The sequence below is a fragment of the Erinaceus europaeus genome, chromosome 2 (assembly GCF_950295315.1).
Source record: "Erinaceus europaeus chromosome 2, mEriEur2.1, whole genome shotgun sequence".
In the NCBI taxonomy this organism is placed as follows: Eukaryota; Metazoa; Chordata; class Mammalia; order Eulipotyphla; family Erinaceidae; genus Erinaceus; species Erinaceus europaeus.
In genome coordinates this window covers 201,912,771-201,936,144 of record NC_080163.1, presented here as the reverse complement: position 1 = coordinate 201,936,144, position 23,374 = coordinate 201,912,771, and the positions used below count along the sequence as shown (strand labels likewise).

The window sequence follows — 23,374 nt, the reverse complement described above, 5'->3', positions numbered from 1 at the left end:
TGTGAAGAACACTGAAGGCCTGCTACTCAAATATTCTGAACTGCCTTGAGAAGAAAGAGCTAAGTCAAAGTAGGACATTAGTACTAAAGGAAAACTCACATAGATAAGAGTTGTTGATGATAGGTTGGGAAGAGAGCACATTTGCACAGTAGATGCCAATATCTAAAACTGAGGTCCCAGTTCAGTTTCCCAAAATCACCATCAGCCAGACCAGAGTAGTTATGGGCACACTTCTGGGCACCTGTGTGTACATGTGTGTACGTACACACACACACACACACACACACATCTGAAGAAAGACACAACTGTAAACTTGTTTGAAACTTATTTTTTTGGACTTCAGGTCAAAAAAGGACTATGGCTTTTTTTTTTTTTTTTTGCTGTGACTTATTAAAAAAAAGATAAGAGTTGGCAAGATTGCTCTCTTGGGGGTAGAGAACTGCTTCAGCACACGTGTGACCCAGGTTCCTGTCCAGCCCCCACGGCATTGAAGGGAGCTTCAGTGCTGTGGCTCTTCTCTGTGTGTCTCTGCTGCTCTCCCTCTCTCTCTCTCCCTTTCTGTATATCTCTAAAAATAGAGTTATTCAGGAGCCAGGTGGTGGTGCACCCAGTTGAGCACACATGTTGCAATGTGCAAGGACCTGGGTTCAAGCCCCTGGTCCCCACCTGCATGGGGAAAGCTTTGTGAGTGGTGAAGCAGGGCTGCAGGTGTCTCTCTGTCTCTCGCCTTCTCTATTGCCCTTCCCTCTTGATTTCTGGCTGTCTATCCAATGAATAAATGAAGATTAAAAAGTATTTAAGAAAAGAGCTATTCAAATAAAAATGGAATTACCTCATGATCCAGCAATACCACTCTTAAACAAAGGACACTCATACTTTCATGCCTGAGGCTCCAAAGTCCCAGGTTCAATCCCCTGCATTACCATAAACCAGAGCTGAGCAGTGCTCTAGTTAAAAAAAAAAAAAAAAAAAAAAAAGGACACTCAAACACTAATTCCAAGGGATATGTGCACCCTGTGTTCACGGCTGCATTATTCACAACAGCTGAAGCGTGGAAGCAGCCTAAATGCCCATCAGCAGATGGCTGGCTGAAGAAGTTATGCAATATACATGTCATGATACACTACAATCAACAAGGTGACATTGTGTCCTTTGAAACAAAACGGATGGAAATGGAGGTGATGATGCTTAATGAAATAAGTAGAGATGAAAGACAGCTACCAGATGGAATCTAGAGAACTGAAACACATGAACTTTAGAAAAAAAAAACAACCCAGAAACAAGCAAAGTGTTTCTAAGACTTGTGAGAACTCTGGTGATTATCTTTGGGAGGTGGGAGGGTAGGAAAACAGAGCTTTAGTGGTGGGTGTGGTATAATCTTGTAAAAAAAATAAAAGAGAATCTTGTAACCTTACAATCTTGTAAAAAATAAAAATTAAGTAAACAAAAAGGAATTACTGATTGCAAGAACATATATATATAAAATGTTACATACACTATTATATATAGTATGTATGTGGAAATATAAATACCCCAAAGGATTGTGATCTGTTAACAAGAAGGCTGCCTAATTATTGCTCTGAGGTGACTATGTGTATGTGTGTTGTTTCATTCATGCAAGTTATTTCATTCACGCATAAGATGGACACACTTGTGGACAGCAACTAGACACTATCAGTTCACGCACACTAATTTTCTGAAAGCTGCTATGCTCCAACTCTAGCCTGTCCACAGTTGTCTTTTTTTTTCTACATGCCACCATCCTCCCCTCCCCTCTTTCCAAAGCAGAAAATGTCATTTCTATAATAGGAAGCCAGAAGCAAATATAGCCACACACAGTCTTGTCCATGAAAAAAAATAAATAAATAAAAAGAATAAACAGAGCAGGAGCAACTAATGCTCCAAGATCACCAGGGAGTTGGCTGAGGAAGTAACTTGGGGACCACAGCTTCGGCAGAAACCCCAGGTGCATATGGACACAAGCTCTCCCCATCCCACCCTGTTTCAAGCCCCAGGAGTCTGTGCACACCCTCTCTCCTCTCTTCCCTGGGGCCTGGGGCCTGGGGCCTGTCTTCTCCCACTCCCTGGGCTTTGAAGCAGCCATGGCTCACAGAAGCATGGCCTGTCTTGTGTTCTGACCCATGTTGAAGAAGTTTTCTGACATCCGACTTCCTGATACTTGTTATTAGAATTCTTACTGCCTTGTGCTCACAAAATATGTTTTGCTTGTTATTTGTCTACTGGGTACTTTCCTTTGACTAAAATACCATGAGGCCTGTATTGCAGGCACTGTCCCATGACCACAAACTTCTGCTCTAAACCGAATTCTGGATATTTTAGAGATTCCTGCCCACAGGCAGTAGTGGGTTAGATTGCCACAGCCACCAGTATAACTCTGATGTCTGGCTGCTGCCCTAAGGGTCTGGGGATTGCTCATGGGGTAACTGGAAAAAAAAACCAATTATCATATGGCATCAAAAGAATAGATGTGACATTATGACACTTGGATAATGAGTTTGAAGCACCTGATGTTTTCTCCCTGAGAAATGTGTTTTGCTCTTTGTCTCTGTAATGTATAACCAACTACCTGTTGTTGCTTTGTCTGAACAATGTTATGTAGTGCATAAGTTTTGCAAATAAATACTCCTTGAAGCTTGGGTTGGCGGGGATACACACTTAACACGTCCCAGTTCAGGGTGTCATATGTGTGTGATGTGATCTCTTCTGGTCAACTGTATAGGGATGACTGTGGTTCCTTTCTTTCTACTGAGGAAACATGTAATCTCAGGGCCCTGGCAACTAGCTAAGGTTCTCCACCTGCGTATTTACCATAGACCTGTGCTCTTGGGAGGAGAGAAATGTATGTGAACAATGCACCTGGTTGAACACATATGTTACAGTGTGCAGGACCCAGGTTCGAGACCCTGGTCCCCACCGGCAAGGGGGAAAGCTTCACAAGTGGTGAAGCAGGTCTGCAGGTCTCTCTCTCTCTCTCTCTCTCTCATTACCCCCTTCCCTCTTGATTTCTGGCTGTCTCTATCCAATAAATAAAAATAACAAAAATAATTTAAAAAGCAACACTGGGTGTTCTCTTCTCACCCACTCCTTGTCAATCATGACCATGTGTCACCCTGGAAGCAGATAAACCTTTGGAGAGTGGTGACTGCTGGCTTTCAAGAACCACCGTCAGCCATAAACACATCATGGCCCAGGAAGGGAGAAGCACTGGCTCTTCCCCTTCTAGTCCCCTAAAGGCCACTTCTTTTTCTTTTATTTTCTTTCTTTCTTTTTTTATTAATGAGAAAGATTAGGAGAGAGGAAGAACCAGACATCACTCTGGTACATGTGCTGCTGGGGATCGAACTGAGGACCTCATGCTTGAGAGTACAGTGCCTTAGCCACTGTGCCACCTCCCGGACCACACTAAAGGCTGTTTTTCAGGGGAGGTGATAGCCAGATCATTTTCTTCCCCTTCTTCTCACTCTCATTCTCCAGTCTCAGACATGTGAGCTGTTTTCCAACCCGTGGTGGTCCCCAAGATTGATGGACAACAAAGTAGTCACAGGGAGGTAGGCCCCTGTGGCCAGCACTCACCTCACCAGTGCAGGTTGCACCGCTGTCAAACCCTCAGAAGCAGTGACATTCTCCAGCTTCACATTCCTTTGCTTCTTCGGTGACAGCGGAAACACTGACGAGGAGCAGCTGTGTTTGCCACGCTGGATGGTCCACGCCTGCATCCCCACAGGCTGTCATAAAAAGACAACAGCAGGGTTGTTTTGTTTACAAAGAGGGGACCATCACCCATGCTTCTGAGCACCTGTGTGTACTTGTGTGTACATACACACACACACACACACAGCTGAAGAAAGACACACTGTGAATTTGGCTGCAATTTATTTTGGAGCTTCAGGTCAAAAAAGGGCTATGGCTTTTTTTTTTTTTTTCCTATTTTCTGCAAAACACTCTCGCCTGCAGCCTAGGCCCTCCTCCACCATTGTGGTGCATCAGGACCTTAAAACCCAGCTCTCCCCCCCCAACACATAGTCTTTTATTTTGGTGCAATACACCAAACCTAGCGCAAGTTCTGCTTTGTGTTTCCATTTCTGTTTCTATTCCTCCACTTCTCCCCACAGGTGAGAGCCCCCCATATTCATCCTTCTGCGTGGAGTCCAGCTCAATACCAGCTGTCAACTTCGATGCCTGTGGCCCTGGCCCTGCTGTTAAGCAGCTCCATCACCAGACACTGCTGGGTATACTGACCACCCTCTAGGCAAACAGTTCTCATTATGAAATCTCATCAAAGTATTGATACAGAGACAAAAGGTGTGTGTGTGTGTGTGTGTGTGTGTGTGTGTGTGTGTGTTACAATGCTGAATATGTAAATTGGTGCCCTCATGTTGGAAAACATAATAAGAGAGTCCTTCCAGATCTACCAATTATTACTACCATGGCAGCAATCCAACTTCCAGTTATCTATAATAGTTGTAGGATACAAAACCATAAATACAAAAAACTGTCTATTCACCCCAATGTTTATGGAAGTGTTGTATTCCACAGCTAAAACATGGACGCAGTGAACTTGAGAGGGAACACAGCAGTCACACAGAGGACTTGCATGCAAGCAGTCCCAGCGTAAATCCCCTGCACCATTACATGCCAGAGCTGAGATTGCTCTTGTCAGAGAGAGACAGAGAGAGAGAGAGAGAGATACAGGGCCCAGGTAGTGACTGCAGAGCAGAAACGTCACAGCGTGAAAGAACCCAGGTTCAAGTCCCGGTTCCCACCTGCAGGGGGGAAGCTTCACCATCAGGGTCGTAGGGCTGCGGTGTCTCTCTGTCTCTCCATCTCTATCCCTCCCTTCCCTCTCAACATCTGTCTTTGTCTGATACGTGTATTTTAACCTATGTACATATCAATGTAGAAGCAGTCAGTGTGCTTATGGACAACAATTAATAAAGAGGAGGTACTACCTGTACACAATGGAATCCTGCGCAGCTATAAAACAGATGAAATTCTGCCAACCCCAGCAAAAGAAAGGTACAGGAGGGGTCTGATGCAAAGCAAAATAAGTCAGGTGGGTAAAGGCAAATATCGGATGGTTTTTTGCCAAAGTCTGCAATGTCAGGGTACAGCCCTACAAAATAAAATGAAGAAAGAGACCAGTTCACAGTGAAAACAGAACTAAGGTGAGCTGATGGGGAAAATGGGTCCAGGAGAGGCTGACGAAGACACAAGAGACTATGTGAGAAATAACACCTGGCAGAAACTCAACCCAATGACCTGGCTATGGGAAAAGATGCTTCCGGGCCTGTCACAGTCTCACACTCAGCAGGACCTTGTGACAAGCTATGGGGAGGTGTGTGTGTGTGTGTGTGTGTGTGTGTGTGTGTGTGTGTGTGTATGGAGGGACCATCAGTAGAGACCTTTTGAATAAGTGACTGAGAGTCACTCAACTGGCTACTCACAGGCAAGTGAGGTGAGAACTCAGAGTGAAGAAGCCTCCTGGGGTGTCAGTGCCTGTATCTCATCTGCCCAGGGGTGGTTGAGGGGTGGCAGGGGGCAGGCCTAGAGGGAGAGCCAGGTACAAAGTAGCAGAGCAATTTGCTGCCTTGACCAGAGCACTCTCCAAAGTCTGCAATGGCCAATTGAGTCTCAACAACCGTGAGAAGTGTGGATAATGGAAACAGGAAACCCCAGGGTTTCCAGTGAAGCAAATCTCTCTCTGTTAAACACTCTGAGCCTGAGGACACCAGGACAGGCGCTTCAAACAAGAGACTTTCTTCCTCTAGACTAAATTACAGACACACTTCCTGGTAGGAGGCTGGAGTCTGGTATGGCCACAGAGCAGTGCTCTTTTTATTATTATTATCATCATCATCACCATCATCATTAGTGATTTCATAGTGATTTACAAGATAATACAAGTATAATCCCACACCACTCCCACCACCTAATTTCTGTCTGTGTCTCCCCCCTCCCAATGGTAACCACCATAGTTTTTCTAAGGTCATAGTTATAAGCTGGCTATATATACGTTTTTTTTTCTTTTTTCAAATTCATGTGTTTCTATCCTATTTGTTTATTTCTTTTACCTGAGCACTTTTTAGCTCTGGCTTATGATGGCGCAGGGGTGGGAGGGATTGAAGCTGGAACTTTGAAGCCCCAAACATGAAAGTCTCTTTGCATAACCATTATGCTATCTATCCCCTCAACTCTCTATATTCCACATAGGAGTGAAAATCATCCCATACTTGTCCTTCCTTTTTTGTCTTCCCTCTCAGATAAGAGAAACAGCCCCTGACTTCTGTAGGTATTTTCCAGAGTCTCTTCCCTCTCGGTGATGGTGCAGAAACAAAGGCTCCTGTTCACAAATTTTCTGGGTCCCAGTAGAACTAGGATTCAGAGCCCTCTGGTTACCTTCCCCTCACACTTCTCCCTCTGTGAATATGGACTAAAATTCATTTTGTGGTGCGGAGGGTGGGAGTTCTGGCTTCTATAATTGCTGCTCTCTGCTGGACATGGACATCGGTCAGTCAATCCTTACGCCAACCTGTTAGAGCAACACTCTTTGAAAGCATTCCATGTTCGGTATCCTGGGAGTCCCCGAGTCTCTGTCAGTATCCTCCATAACTCTGGCCTCTCCTTGTCGCATGGTGAAAAAGTCGCAAGTGTCCTTTGGCTGGAATGTCATTATTTGCAGAAATTATCTATTCTGGTGATTCAAGAGTCTGTCTGGTATTTCTGATCATAAATAATATCTTCTTGGAAGCATTAAAAGTGATGAATATTTTCAAGGTGAGTAGGAAGCTACTTGCCGGCCCCCATCAGTCATCATGGGAACTGACCCCCAAGATCAGCTCTCCATGGCCTTGCTCCTGCCCAGACAGTAGGGGACCAGCATGAGGAGGGCAGCCGCTCAACAAGCAGACCGCTGCTCCCACCATCTGTCCTGCACATGTTGAGCAGATCACTGCTCTTCTGAACCCCACAGACTGTGCAGAAGGTACTTGGGGGTGTGGGGCTATGGGGTAGGGAAAAGGCTCTAACACTAGTCAGTGTGAGACTCAGTCCTGAGAGAAGAGATGTGAGAGATAATGGCCTGTCTCACCAGGTTGTGAAACCCAGTTCTCTTGTAACCAGCCCTTAGGGGCCTGCTGTTGGAAGGCCTGCCGGTTGCTAATTTGGATGTGCTGCTCCATGACTCTCACCTCACGCCACACAGAGTTTAAGGAGGTGAGGAGACTGGTGTTGAAGGCTTGGGTTTTATTTGACTGTTCACTGAGACTGTTCAACCCAAACCTTCTCTGACAAGCAACAGCTGAAGGAATCAACTATCACCAAGCCTGCCCTGCAAGAAGTTCTGAAAGGTCTCCTATAAACAGTCACAACATCATCTTGAGCATGCCATAGATCAGAACACTCTTAAAAGTTTAGAACAACGGCCTTTAAATATCTTTATTCTGTAATGTCAATAAATGCCAATGGCCTGATTCACCCATGAAAAGACACAGAGTAGGAAGATGGCTCAGAAAACACTGCCCAGACGTACGTTGTCTGCAGGAATCCCACCTCACTCAACAAGACAGACACAGACTCAAAGGGAAAGGATGGGAAACTATCATGCAAGGCTAATGGGCCACAAAAAAGGACAGGGACAGCTATGCTCCTGTCTGACATGATAGACCTTGAAATAACTAAAATTAAAAAATCATCATCATCATAAAAAAGAGATTGTCCCATCTGCAGCAGAAGCTGGAACTGGGATCCCTGATTTTCCCCTACAGCACAAGGGACTTTCCGCCATTCAGCAAGCACTCAGGCTTTTAGCCCACCTCCCCGTCCTGCTCAGACAAAAAGAGCCATGCTCATCACAGAAAAATGCACCTCAAATGAACCCCAGGGCTGGCTACTTCTCCTGAGTGCCAGGATATCCGACCTCCCAACTTTCATCCTGGGTCTAGCGCCCCCGGATAAAAGGCAGATAAAACACATTCATCAAAGAGCAGAGATACAGGAAAGACGCCCCCACATGTGAGGGGGAGTGAGGGGAGAGCGGACTCCAGAGAGGCACCTTGAACTTCAAAAGGACGCTGGTGGAATATATGAGTGAGCATGTTTTTGAAGCAATCCACCCCTAATTCCAGCAGAATCTTTCAGAGAAGGATGCGGGAAGTAGGACGAGAGACCGAGTGATTCCTGAACCCTGTTCCTGAATCTTTTGTGTGCGCAAGAGGTCATGGATTCAGGCCGCTGTGACAAACACTCTGAATGTAGGTCTTGTTTGTAGTTGGACAGGGCTAAGAGTAAGAGAGAGTAACGGTCAACGGTAGCTTCTGGTGGAAGGCGTGCTCTGAGTTACATTTTAAAATTCCCAGGGAACAGGATGGGGGCACACCTGGTTGAGTGCTTATGTTACAGTGCACAAGGAGCCGGGTCCAAGCCCCCAGTGCACACCTGCAGGGGGAAAGCTTTGCAAGTAGTGAAGCAGGGCTGCAGGCGTCTCTCTGTCTCTCTCCCTCTCTATCTCCCCCTTCCCTCTTGATTTCTGACTGTCTCTATCCTATAAATAAAGAGAATACAAAAAAATCCCACATCCTTACCTCCTCACCCCTTCACCTCCTGGCAGCCTGGGCTGGGGAGGGAGAGGAAAAGGACCCAGGAAGGGTCGAACCCAGGTCCTAACACATGATATAATGTGTACACTTAACTGGTTGCACCACCAACTGGATCCCATCAGGCTCTCTCTTATTCTGGATTTCCTGAGTGTTCCTACCCTCCCACTCACACCCCACCATCACAGACCCACTTACATTTTTCCTTAGAATTCCTTTGTAATGCTGAATGCATGGAAGTTATACCATCCTAAGAGAGTCATATACCCTACAGAAATGACTGTGGAAACATCTCTTAAAGTCATTACAAGTCCCAGCACAGTGCAGAGCAGACGTCAATACTAGATAAAGAAGAATGGCTGAGCAACCAGTGAGTACATGGAGGAATTTATATGGTTTTTTTGTTTCTGAGTAAGTGACTTGGAACTTCAGGAATCAGAGAAAGAGAACAATTTCTAGGGAAAAGACACATTGGCCTCTGGGTCAGACCCCTGCATCCCATCCCAATATTCATAGCTCTATCTGCCATAGCTCAAATACCCAACCTATATGAGTGGTTAAGAAAGTTGTGGTTTGTATGCAAAAAGGAATACTACTTGGCTGTGAAAAATGATGAAATCTCTCTTGCTACATTTTGGAAGGAACCTGAAGAAATCATGTTAAGTGATATTAGCCAAAAGAAGGTCAAATGACCAATGACCGTGCTCATAGGAGGATCTTAAGAACAAAGAAAGAAAGGGAAAACACGGGGTGAAATGGAGACTAGCTGTCTTCTTGTTGGGAACACTATTTTATTTCTGGTGGGCAAGAGGACTGATGGGACACGAACATAATTAACATATGGCTGATGTCAGATTTGAGGTATGCAAACCTGCCAGGAATTGTGGGTATGAGAAGCTAAGTGAGTGTCTGGTGGGAGTTTGCCCTTCCGGTCTTCTTCTCTTTCCCCGCTTCCTACTCGTTCTTTGTCTGTGGCGTTCCTGTCTGGTCTCTGTTCTCCCCAGACCTGCATGGGTTGCAGTTGCACCCTGGTAAACTACATTTAAGGCACGCCGAGCTAGCCCTTTGCTCCTGACTATTTTCCCACTGTGTTTTCTATGTACCTAACAAACCCCCATTTTGATAACCCCAACAAAAACTTGTTTTGCAGTTTATTTTATTTACTTTTTTTTTTTAAATAAATGTTCTATCGCCAGAGTGACAGCGGGGGAGCTGGTAGGAGTTGAGAAGAAGCTGGGGACCCAGTGAATGATGGTGGAGACTGACTTCAGTTGGTGCTGTGTATGATGCAAACACAGTCATCGTAACGACAAAGGAGGCTGTACACATGACAATAACTATCCTGTAAGACATTATCCTCCCCGCCACACACACACCCAATAAAATCTTTTTTTTTTTTTAAATTGGGTTCAGGGGCTGGATGATGGCTTACCCAGTTGAGTACATGCATTAACCATGCTCAAGGGCCTGGGTTTGATATCTAGGACCACCTGCAGAGGAGAGCTTGAGAAACAGTGGAGTGGTACCTCTCCTCTCTCCCCCCAACCAGACATCACTCTGGTACACGTGCTGCCAGGGATTGAACTCAGGACCAATGCTTGATCCTGGATCACTCTGTTTCTTTGTCTCCCCCACTATCTCTCAGCATCTACAGGAAGAATAATAATAGCTAGCTGTAGTTATTATTACTAGCTGCAGGCACTGCTCAGTGGGCTGAGTGAAGAACCTGAATGTCCCGAGTCCTGGGCTCTTAAATCTTAAACGAAAAGCAAGTCAATAAGTGAAGTGTATTATCAGATGCATGATTCGAAGCACCAAAGTAAAGACCAGTAGACCAGCAAACACTGCCGGCTTTGCTGCAGCAGCAGCAAACCCCCTACACCCACACACACACCCCTACACTCACATAGTAAGAGCCAGAGTCAATTTCCTGGCACCCAGTAAAGTCCTTTCTGGAAGTGATTATAGTCACAGATCCACTGTTAGTAAGAGGTGTTAAAAAATGAGAGAAAACAGAGAGAGAGAGAGAGAGAGACCCTCCAATCCTAAGGTTTCCCTTCATGACAAACTGTTAAAAAACAATATGAATGACTAGGAGGGGGGCTGAGAGCTGGGGGGTGGGAAGGGAAAGAAAGAGACAGAGCAGACTCCAGGAGACCAAATAAAAAGTTCAAAGCAGCAGAAACAGCAAAATAACACTTCATCATTCCAAATGTCACTCCTGGGTGCTGGAGATCTGTCAGGCTCTGCTGGGAAGCTGGCCCCAAAGAGCTTGGGCAATTGCTTTCAAGTTTCTGGGCCTGGACTCAAGTTCAAGGTGGCACAAGTGAATCTCAGTATTGCTCTGAAACCTGCTGATAACAATATCAGCTGCCTTTGAAAGATTACCAAGTCTCCCTGAGCTGCTCTGGGGAGCTTGTAAGAAGAAGCTTCCCCAACACACATACACACACACACACACGCACACGCACACACACAGCTTGTAAGAAGCTTTCCCAACACACACACACACACACACACACACACACACACACACACACACACACACACACACACACACACACACTGCAGTCTCCAAAAAAGAAGTTGGAGGTGTCTGAACTACACATTCTTTGAAGCCCTTTTTTTCTTTTCTTTTCCTTCTTTTTTTTTTTTAAAATAGTGGCTTAATAATGGTAAAATGGATTGTAAAATAACAGGGGTATAATTCCATACAGTTCCCAACACCAGATTTCCATGTCCCATCCCCTCCACCGGAAACTTACGTATTCTTTATCCCTCTGGGAGTATAGGCCAAAGTTCTTCTTGGGATACAAAAAGTGGGAGAGAGGTCTGGCTTCCGTAATTACTTCTTCATTGGGCATGGGCGCTGGCAGGTGGATCCACACCCCCAGCCTGTCTCTGTCTTTCCCTAGTGGGGTAGGGCTCTGGAGAGGGAGGGGGAGGTCCCAGGACACACTGGTGAGGTCGTCTGCCCAGGGAAGCCAGGATGACATCATGGTAGCGTCTGCAACTTGGTGGCTGGAAGGTAGTAAGGTATAAAGCAGGACATACTGTTTAATAAACAGAAACTCGTCTTAACTGTGTCTCTTAATGCTTGTATTTTTTATTTTATTTTATTTATTTATTCCCTTTTGTTGCCCTTGTTTTATTGTTGTAGTTATTATTGTTGTTGTTGTTGGATAGGACAGAGAGAAATAGAGAGAGGGAGGGGAAGACAGAGAGGAGGAGAGAAAGACAGACACCTGCAGACCTGCTTCACCGCCTGTGAAGCAACTCCCCTGCAGGTGAGGAGTCGGGGTTCGAACCGGGATCCTTATGCTGGTCCTTGTGCTTTGTGCCACCTGCGCTTAGCCCGCTGCACTACAGCCCGACTCCCAATGCTTGTATTTCTTTATGCATCTTTGTTCCTGTGATCTCCCTCTAAGCAGAGACACCTATGGCTACCTGAGGGTAACTGTCATAATAATAAACACTCCATGCTGAGTTGTTTTGTGCTTGTCTCATTATCCAGGTAGAATCTGCCTGAAGATAAGCCCTACCAGCAGCAGCACTCAGCAACCACTTGAGCCACTCACAGGAAGCGGCCTCCCCCTCCCTGCTCTCCCTCCTCTTTGCAGTCATTGAACTGCCCTGTCCCCATGGCCATTCTCAAAATTCAACAAAACCAGAGGAGGAGAAAAGATGAAAACCACTGAACATGTTTTCAGGACTTTACATATTCATGGACTTACCAGGGTAACAAAAGGAAGAGATTTGTATTATTATTATTATTATTATTATTATTATTATTATTTCACTTTCATCATTTGGAGAAAAATGGAGAAGTATCATCTCACCTAAGTGCAGTGCTACTAGACTGCAAGACTTCAAGCAGAGACAAACCAAATGCCAAGACATGGGAGATTTGCTCTCTCTCTTTTTTTTTCTTAATGTTGAACTCAATCTAGACTTATAGAAACTTCAGACTCAGAGTTTCAATATCTCTGTCCATCCTCAGCTTCCCTCGATAGCACAATTATCTGATTAGCTAAGAAATGAGCATTAGTATAGTCAGCAACTAAATTATAAAGCTTCCTCAAATTTGACTAGTCTTTCAGCACAACTGCTTTCTCTACTGATGTAACATTGGTTTATATCAACACAGGGGCCTCGGTGTACAATATTCTATAAAGGCCAGTCTTTATGGAGGACTGGGCGGTGGGGCACCTGGTTAAGTGCACGTAGAATCCTATGCACAAGGACCAAGGCAAGAATCCAGGTTCGAGCCACCAGCTCTCCACCTGCAAGGGAGACGCTTCACGAGTGGTGAGGCAGGTCTGTGAGTGCCTGTCTTCCTCTCTCCTTCTCCACCTCCCCCACCTCTCTCAAATTCTCTCTGTCCTAGCCAAGAAATGGCCACCAGGTATGGTGGATTCCAAGTGCCAAGGTCAAGCCCCAGCAATGATAGCAATAGCAACAACAAGGGCAACAAAAGGGGGTGGGGGGAATGGCCTCCAGGAGCAGTGGATTCCTGGTGCAGGCACTGAGCCCCAGCAATCACCCTGGAGGCAAGAAAAAAAAAGAGAAAAAAAAAAGAGAAGGAAAATAAAGAGACGGGGACGGATGAAAAGACACAGCAGTACAAAATCACCCACAGTGCAGTGTGGGCAAGGTTCAAGCCTTGATCTCACAGACAGATGGCCAAACAGTCTCCCTCCTAAGTCAGTTAACTTGCCCTAACAGTTAACTCCCTGATAAGCTCCAAGGTCATTAAGGGGTTTAAAAAGTATTGTATCAGTTCATAGATCTAAACTAATACTTGCTGTGACACATCTGTACTGTTGTCCTCCTTACTGAAGAAGCTGCCCCATGTTCAGCCAGTGAGGGATGATTCTAGTTGGCTCCAGACCCCTTATAATGCAACCCCAATGGTCTCTAATGGCTTTCTTGCTTCTTGTATGACAAAATGTTCCAGATTTATCTGGTACATTTCCACCCTCACCCTGAATCACTCTCCAAGAACCTCATTCCAATGAGTGGAAAATGGTATTCAGAGAATACAATCTTGGCATGAGCGGCGTTCTGCACTGCTGAGTGCTTGGCCTCCTCAGTGGAAAAGCTATAGGAAACATGTGTCTTTTAAGAAAGATAAAATGTCTCTTGAGTTCATATAGATATTGTTCAGGTCACATATTATATCTGTACCTTCTTTTAAAACTCATTTGTTTTAAATAGCTTGGTTTTCTATCCATATGTGTGTGTGTGTGTGTGTGTGTGTGTGTATTTATGATTTATCAGTAAAGTAAAATCAAAAAAGCTACCAAAATTAGGATACTTTTTGTTGTTGTTGTTGTTGTTGCCCTTGTTGTACTTGTTGTAACTGTTATTGTTGTCACAGCTGTTGCTGTTGTTGAATAGAACAGAGAGAAATGGAGAGAGGAGGGGAAGACAGAGAGGGAGGAGAGAAAGACAGACACCTGCAGACCTGCTTCACTGCTTGTGTAGCAACTCCCCTGCAGGTGGGGAGCCGGGGGCTCAAATTGGGACCCTTGTACCTGGTCTCTGCACTTCTTACTATGTGTGCTTAACGACTGAGCCACTGCCTGGACCCCCAAAATTAGGACATCTAAAGAGAGATTTTATAACCATGTTGTTGTTATTTTTGTCATGAGGGTTCCAGGGAGAAAATACAAATGACTGGGTATTTTTTAACATATATTTATTTATTTTCCCTTTTTGTTGCCCTTGTTGTTGTAGTTATTATTTTTGTTGTTCTTGATGTCGTCGTTGTTAGACAGGACAGAGAGAAATGGAGAGAGGAGGGGAAGACAGAGGGGGAGGGAAAGATAGACACCTGTAGACCTGCTTCACCACCTGTGCAGTGACTTCCCTGAAGGTGGGGAGCCGGGGGCTCGAAGTGGGATCCTTACACGGGTCCTTGTGCTTTGCGCCACATGCGCTTAACCCGCTGTGCTACCAATGAGTGGGTCTTAAAGTCACATAGAATAGCTTCCTTGGGCGTGTGCGGTTACACTGCTCACTGGATGGATGATTAGCTTCATTTGTACTGCTTTGTTTTTGATATTAAGATATCTTAAGAGGATCTAGTGGGGATTGTAAGTTTAGGTGGAAAACTGAGAAATGCTATGCATGTACAAATGTATTTACTTGTCGACTGTAAAACATTAATCCCCCAATAAAGAGATTATACACACACACACACACACACACACACACACACACACACACATACATATATATACACATATATAACTGTTTGGTGTTCATTTTTCTGCTTTTCCTTTTTTTCCCTCCTATTGTTATCAGTGATTTAATAACAATTTATAAGATCACAGGGGGTCACATAGGGCACATATGGCCACAGTTTTATCACTCACCCCTGACTCCCACTAAAAGTGATTCTGATTTTTGCTAAGAGGTTGTTTTATATGTTTGTTGCTTTGTTCCACTTACTTCTACTTGTCGTTTCATGTGGAATTTTTATTCATTTATTTACTCATGAGAGATATAAGAGGAAAGAGAGAGAGAAAGAGAGAGAGAGAAAGAGAACCAGACACCACTCTAATACATGTGCTGCGGGGGATTGAAATTGGAACCTCGTACTTGAAAGCCCAACAGTTTATCCACTGTACCAACTCTCAGGCCATATGGGAGGCTTTCTATAGTGGTTTTCTCGCTGCTTTATTCGCGCTTTCTTTTTTTTTTTTTTTTTTTTTAACCAATGGTCTCTTTTTTTTAAATTTTATTTATTTATTCCCTTTTGTTGCCCTTGTTGTTTTATTGTTGTAGTTATTATTGTTGTTGTCATTGTTGGATAGGACAGAGAGAAATGGAGAGAGGAGGGGGAGACAGAGAGGGGGAGAGAAAGACAGACACCTGCAGACCTGCTTCACCGCCTGTGAAGTGACTCCCCTGCAGGTGGAGAGCCGGGGTTCGAACCGGGATCCTTATGCCGGTCCTTGTGCTTTGCGCCACCTGCACTTAACCCGCTGCGCTACAGCCCGACTCCCCCTATTTGCACTTTCTATGGACTTCCATTCCATGTTTTGTTTTGACGCGACTCAACTATGCTGCCCATTTCCTCCCTCCTCTGTCCTGTTTCACTGTCCTTCCCTGCTGCTCTCTGTGTTGTTAGTTCTGGTCTACTCCTGAACACACCTTGGTCAGAGTCTGTGTTCCTCTGTTCTTTTTCTATGGGACTCCTTTCAGTAGTTCTCGCAATGCCAGGCTGGTGGTGGCAAATGCCTTCATCTGTGCATTCTTTTCTCCATCTTTCTCTTTTTCCCTTGAACAACAGACCCTGGAGAGAACTCTGCAGTACTTTACTGCGCCATTCCTAGTACTTCTTGGAGCTGCGGACTGTCCCCGTTTTCTGACAGATGACGATTCTTTTTTACCACAGATCATTTGGTTTATTTCCAATCTTTTGTTATTATAAAGGGTGTTGCAGTGAGTAGGCTTATGCATAAATCTTTGTGAATGTTGCCAACATGTTATATGAACAGATTCTTGGAAGTGGGAGTTTCGCAGGGTCCAAAAGTAAATCAATAAGTCATACTGCTTAGCATTGCACTGCTAACCTCTCCTCCAGAGAAACTGGACTAGTTCCCATCAGCACTAGCCTTGCAAACTCCCTGAGTTTTTGACAATGAGGTGTGTGGGGGGGCATCACAGTGTAGCTGTCTTTTGCTTTCTCCTTTCCTGAGTATCTTTCACACAGAGAGACATTTATATTGGTTTTCCTTTGTATTTTAACTCATTTTCTTTTTTAAATTTTTTATTTATTATTGGATACAGACAGAGAGAAATTGAGAAGGGGGAAGAGATAAGAGTGGGAAAAAGACAGTGATACACCTGCAGACCTACTCCACCACTCAATGAAACTTCGCCCCTGCAGGTGTGGACCAGGGGCTTGAACCTGGGTTCTTGTGCACTGTGATGTGTGTGCTTAACTAGGTGTGCTACCGCCTGGCCCCCTTCACTCATTTTCTGTAACTCCACGACCCCTGATTTTAGATAACTTCTATAAATAAAGCCTATTAAGGTCATCGTCTCTAACACAAGTTGCAACTATTGCACCCACTTTGCTATTTGACTTATAGCGCACGTTGACACACAAACCTTTAATGCCCTCAAATGTTTCAACATTTTCTATACTGCCCTGAATTCTGAACGTTCTAGGAGATGTTCCTGTTCACATTAACCAGAAGACCTCACTGATGCTTTCTTTTTTGGAACTTATACGCCCTTACATATTTTTACAACTAATCTCTGATCTTTTGGGATTTTGTTATTGTGTAGTGACTAGATCTGTGTTACCTTTTATTCATAATTCTTTCTTTTTAAAGGTTGTATATCTTTATTTTTTAGAAGAGTGTGACAGAGAGAGAGAACAGGAGAGAGAGAGACAGAGACATCTGAAACACACTGCTTCACTCCTTATGAAGCTTCTCCCATGCAGGTGGGGCCTGAGGCTTGAATCAGGCCATTGTACACTGTGATAACACATGTGACCTACTGGCTGTGCTACCATCTGACACCAGACTGACTCTCTAGATTTTCTTTTAAAAATTTTTTTAAAAATCAATTTATTTATTAATGGAGAGAAACAGAAGTTGAGAGGGGAGAGGGAGAGGTAGAAAAGGAGAGAGACAGAGAGAATCCATCTATGTCACTATCCCCAACACTAATAATGTCATTCTAGATCTGTAGATCCTAAAAGACATAGTAACCTATGGAAAGCAATAAAGAATTTAGTATAAGTGTGTGTTATTAACATGCAAAAAAAATCTAAAATTAAAATTTCAGGACTTCTGGAGGTGTGATAATGGGGTAACAACAGATTCACTTTTGCTCTCCAGGGTCAACTAGGAAAAGCAATGAAAGTCACCTGAAAACTCTCAGAAACTTACCAAGCCACAGGTGAGAGCTGACATGTGTGGCTCCTGGACAGAAAAGAAGTGAAGAGGAGATTCCCAGAAGTAAATAACTTTGCTCAGAGAGGGCTGGAGCCAGGCTGAAAGCTTGCCAGCTGAGGCTCGCCACATCTGGATCTGAGTTAAAGAAGCAACTGTTAAAAGAGAAAAAGAAAAAAGAAAAGAATAAAAGGAAGGAAGGAAACAGGGAGGGAGGGAAGGAGGAAGGGAGGAAGGGAAGGGAAGGGAAGGGAGGAGAGGGGAGGGGAAAGAAGAGAAAGGAGTGAAGGAAGGGAGGAAGGAGGGGAGGAGGGAGGGAGGGGAGGAAGAGGGAGGGAGGGAGAGAGGGAGATCACCTAAGCTACAGGTGAGTACAGACACTAGCGGCTTGTGGACAGAAACTGTTTCTAGGTCTATGAGCACTCACTCTGGTGGTTCTCTTTGGGAGGTGGTAGAGTTACGATAGGAACTCTGGTGGTAGGTGTGGTGAAGAACTATACATTGTCATCTTACAGTCTTTTAACAAACTATTAATAAGATAAAATATTAAAAATAAAAATAAATAAAATACTTGGGTTTCTTTTCTTTTGGATTTATGATTTGGGGCATGTGCTTTTTTCACTCCTCTTGAGTGCAGTGGGTAATGGTCTCTCAATATTGCTATTAAGGAAGAAGAATGATGATATTCAGATTTATCCTTGGTTTTCTAACTTATAACTTTCTGATTTCAGCTATGCTGTTCTATTCATATTTTTTCAATTTACTTCATTGCTTCTTATAGGTGTTTAGCTGGATACTTGATTTATTTTGATGCAACTATGTATATGCTATAAAATTTTCTCTAAGAACTGTTTCAGTTGTATCCCACAAATTCTGTTTTCAGGATGGAGAGGCAGTATACTGATTCTGCAAAAGACTATGCTAGAAGCTCCGTGGCCCCAAGTTCAAGCCCCATCACTGCCATAAGCCAGAGCTGGCTTCTCTCTGTATTCTTCTGTCTACAACATTCTCTCACATTAGAACAGAATGGAATAGAACAGAGTGCTTATTTAAAGAATTCTATTTCCCTCTTTTCACTACCATTAACTTTTCAACAATTTTGTGATATTAAATTTCTCCTCTGAAGCAAGTGTTTTTTATTTTGTAACATTTTATTACCCAAGAAAATGAGGTGTTACTTTTTTTTCCATTAGTAAATCCTCCTTCCCAGCCACACTGCCTCAAAAGATAGTGGTCTTTAAAAGACAGTGTTGGCAACTTCTCAATATCAAACCCGAGTCTGTGGAGAAAAATAGAGGACAAACTACCACCACACAGCCGGGGAGAACAGCCCGAGGAAAAGCAAGTGGTGAGCTTCCTCCCCGAGCTCCAAGAGGACATCTACTTCCAGGTGGTAATTCTTCATGACTGGCATTGCTTCCTCCCATGGCCTAGAGTGACCTGCCTGTTTGAGTGACCTGCGACTTCCCAGATGCTTTATTTTTATTTATTTTATTGGTGATTTACAAAATTATAAGATAACAGTGGTACAATTCCACACCATTCCCACCACCAGAGCTCTGTGTCCCCTTCCAGCAGTAACTGCCATAGTTATCCCAACATCCTATTTTTTTCTCCATGTTTATTCACTTCTAAAGCCCTGCCTTCATTTTCTAAGCCACATCTACACCTATTACAACTTCCAAGTGTCTTTTTTTCTTTCCCCCTTCCTCATCTCAGATTCTTCTTCTAGCGTTTGCCCTTCTTCCGTAGCCAGTCAACAGCATCAGGTTGAGCCTGATGTAAAGTTTCGAGACCTCCTTTGAATCTGGAGAGGTGGCAGTCGTTGACTATGTGGGTCATAGTCTGTCTGGAGCCACAGGGGCAGTTCATCTCAGATAAGAGAGGCTGACTTCTTTAGGTCTTCTCCAGATTCTCTTCCTTCTCAGTGATGGCTTAAAATCAAAGGTTCCTGGTCACCAGAGTTCCAGGGCTATGGTGGAGCAGGAGTTCAGAGCCCTCTGGTGATCTTCCCCTATCATTTCCCCCACCGGTGAGTCTGGACCCAAATTCTTTATGGGGAGCAGAAGGTGGGAGTTCTGGCTTCAGTCATTGCTTCTCTGCTGGATATGGGTGTTGGCAGGTGGATCCGCACCCCCAGCCTGTCTCTGTCTGTCCCTAGTGGGGAAGGGTTCTGGAGAGGGGAGGTTCCTGGACACATGGGTGAGGTCGTCTGCCCAGGGAAGTCAGGATGGAATCATGGCAGCATCTGCAACTTGGTGGCTGAAAGGCGGTAAGATATAAACCTGCCTACAAGTTTTAAAACTGTTAAAAAAAATGACTGTATCCTTGGCCACAGAGGGCTGTGCTGAAACACAGGAGCCACAGTCAGGCTCTGACAAATGGATCTGCATGACAATAAGAGCTCCTGCAGAGCTGGCAGGGTGAAGGGACTGAAAAAAAAAAAGGATGTTTACATAAAGGCATTTTTCCCCCCAGGGTTTATTGCTGGGGCTCGGTGTCTGCACTTCAAATTCACTGCTCCTGGAGGCCATTTTTCCCCTTTTGTTGCCCTTGTTGTTTATCGGTGTTGTAGTTCCTATTATTGTTGTCATTGTTGGACAGGACAGAGAGAAATGGAGAGAGGAGGGTAAGACAGAGAGGGGGAGAGAAAGACAGACACCTGCAGACCTGTTTCACCACCTGTGAAGTGACTCCCCTGCAGGTGGGGAGCTGGGGGCTTGAACCGGGATCTTTACGCGGGTCCTTGCGCCCTGTGCCGCGTGCACTTAACCCGCTGCGCTACCGCCCGGCCGCCCGGCCGCCCATATAAAGGCATTTTACTGACTACTGTTCTGCTGAAACCTACTTGCGGTGGTTGAGAACGGGGGTTTTCAGCAAACCTTTCAGTGGCTCATCACTTAATGATGAGAGCTGGCACAAACCAGAGCAGGGCCCCTCAGCCCTCCCTCCACCTCCAGATCCTGCTCTAGGAGGACCAGCTCAGAGTGCTGGCCTAGGTCCTCTCCCTGGGAGCCTCCTCCCTTGATGGACAGGCAGCAGCTGACATGCGCTTACAGCTCAGGTTTCCCAGGGCATCTGGGAGCTGACCAGAAGTCAGAGGGAACTCAGAAGCCTTCCCAGAGAACAAAAGCCAGAGGCGTGGGCCGGTGCCAGCAGAGTGAGCGGTGCCAGGAGGGGTTGTTGTGCCAGCAGAAGCAGCTGAGGGGGGCTGGCAGCAGGACTGGAGCTGCAGGGGGTGGAGGCTGGGCTGCCTGGCCAGCTGACTCCAGGGGAGCAGATCAAAGAGCCGCTCAGTGGGAGGCTTTCCCCTTGGGGACCAGAGCCAGGGCTGCAGAGCCAGTGCCAAGGGGCACATGATGAGTCTGAGAATCAAAAGCCAGGGACTCAAGGAGGAGATGGCCCCATGAGGAGCAGGCTGACAGCACCCCAATGGTGGAGAACCTTGGCCAGTTTCCAGGGCCCTGAGACAAGATGCATCCCGGGATGGACAGAGACTATCCATAGCTGGTCATCATACAGTTGATCAGAAGAGGTGAGGTGGGAACACACACACACACACACACACACACACACACACACACATGCACACATACACACACACACATGCACACGCGCGCACATGCCATCCCAAGCCCAGACAATAAGTGAGTGCTATCCATCTCAAGCTTCCAAGAGTGCCTATTAAGGCACAAATAACAAGTGGTTATCTACCACATAGACAGAGATCAGAATACATTTCTAAGGGGGGGGGGAGAAACATCAGGGTAAGGGTGCTTATAACTGTTACTGTTAAAATGTCTTCATGCCACATACATTCTTTTGATGTCATAAGATAACTGAACTTGAAGGCACCATGTGAAGTGAGATCATCCAGAAAGAGAAGGGTGAAGATAGGCAGAAGTGGAGAAATAAGAACAGAAGGGAAAACACAAAGCAGAACTTGGGCTGGGTTTGGTGTATTGCACCAAAGTAAAGGATTTGGCTGGGGGTAGTGTTGGTGGTGGTGGCTTTCAGGTCCTGGGGCCTGATGGTGGAGGAGGACCTAGGCTAGGGGTGAAAATAATTTGCAAAAACGGAGAACGTTCACACATGTACCAACCACTGTATTTACTGCTGACTATAAATCATTAGTACCCCCAATAGAAAAAAATTAAACACAAATTTTAAAAAAGAAGGCTGCTGGGGAGAAGTATACATCTGTAGTAGAAGAATGGCCACTCAGTAATCACAGGAAGACAATGGGTGACATGGGCCAAGGTCAGGATAGAAAATGTGGCAGAGCTGGAGGGTGGCCTCGCTGCAAAGGGTACTGGGGGCACAGTGAGGACAAAAAAAGGGGTCAGCAATGGAGCAGTGGTCAATCAGGAATGGAAGCAAGTCTGGACAGCATGAGGCAGGACAGGGTGGCAGGTAGGGGAGTGTCCTTGCACCACAGGACAGCTGACTGCACTTGTTGAGAGAAGAGGAGGCACCAGGCACCAGCCATTGCTTCCTGTTTTGTTGCGGTGGTGTTCACCTTAGAGCAGAGTGTGGTCACCGTTCTCCAAGTGGTATAGATCCATTTGTTTGGGACATGTTTCTGCTTTTGGAGATCCAAAGTTAAAACTCGGGAAGTTACTTAGTGAGAATAAGTTGTGGTGGAAGGGGGAGTTCCGCTACCTGGTAGTTTAGTCTCACTAGAACTAGGGCCCCATGTCTGCCTCTCTGACTGTCTGTCTGTCTGTCTCTGTCTGTCTACCTACCTACCTGTCATCTAGCTAGCCAGCTATCATCTAACTAGCTACCTTTCTATCTAACCTGTCACCTATCTATCTATCATTTATCAATCCATCTAATCATCTAATCTATCATCTAATCTATCTAAACATCTATATAATCTATCATCCATCTGCCTTTCTATCTATCCTTCCATCCATTTAATCATCTATCTAATCTAGCACCTATCTAGCTATCATCTATCTAATCTATCATCATCTATCTAGCTTTCCTAGCATCTATCTATCTATCTATCTATCTCTATGCTATTTAGCTGTACTGTTGCATTCCTGTTGCGAGCTCAAGCTCTAGGTCAGGGGGCTGGAATCTAGAACACTGCTGTTATTGACAGCTCCCAAGGAAGATTTACTCTGACCCTGCTGACTGCAGCTTCAATTTGTAAAGTCAGTTACAAACAACTATCCTGATGCTTTCATATAAGCAGTCTGCCCACATTTAACCTGAAAGCAAGCATTTCCTCAGATCTGTATTAATTCTGTCTCACAGGAAGAATGGCAGTGTCTAAAGCTTTGTTTTGATATGGGCAGGTACGGATATGATCTTAGTTAAGAGCATGTCACAGGAGAGAGTGGCAAAATTAATCGTGACAGATGATTGACTCAATCCTGTTATAAAATTCTACATGATTCTGTGAAAATATATGTATAAAACATAAGGAAATAGGAAAAGGCACATACAGATATGTATGTATATATGCATATATAACAACATATATATATATATATGATAAAGTTCCTTTCAGAAATTAACTTGATTTTAATCACTGAAAATCACATTTTTTTTAAATGAAAGCTGAATAGAAGCTAAATTTTGAATAGGTGTCACAGGACAAAATGAATAAGACCTCCATTTGACTTAGGTTTTTAAAAAATCTTAAAGGCTTTTTTTTTAATATCATAATGTTTGGGGAGTGTCTGGACACTCTGCTCTCTAAGCAATTAAGAGGACATTTTGAGTGATCACGTCATATAAATTGCTTCTAAAGATAACCCTAAGCCCACAGACTATAAAAAAAATAAATAAACAAAGGGACAAACTAATAATGGTTGTGCTCATGGAAACATG

The 23,374-nt window shown here is 44.6% G+C and overlaps 1 long non-coding RNA gene across 1 annotated transcript in view; it reads right to left on the bottom strand.

The window, feature by feature from the left end:
• Positions 1-23,374, bottom strand: part of LOC132536866 (uncharacterized) — a 67,723-nt gene that overhangs the window by 18,621 nt on the left and 25,728 nt on the right. Inside the window, exons 2-3 of the long non-coding RNA XR_009548414.1 lie at positions 17,528-17,685; positions 3,595-3,746 (exon numbers count right to left, since the gene is read on the bottom strand). This is a non-coding gene — a long non-coding RNA (uncharacterized LOC132536866). The remainder of the gene's footprint in view (positions 1-3,594; positions 3,747-17,527; positions 17,686-23,374) is intronic.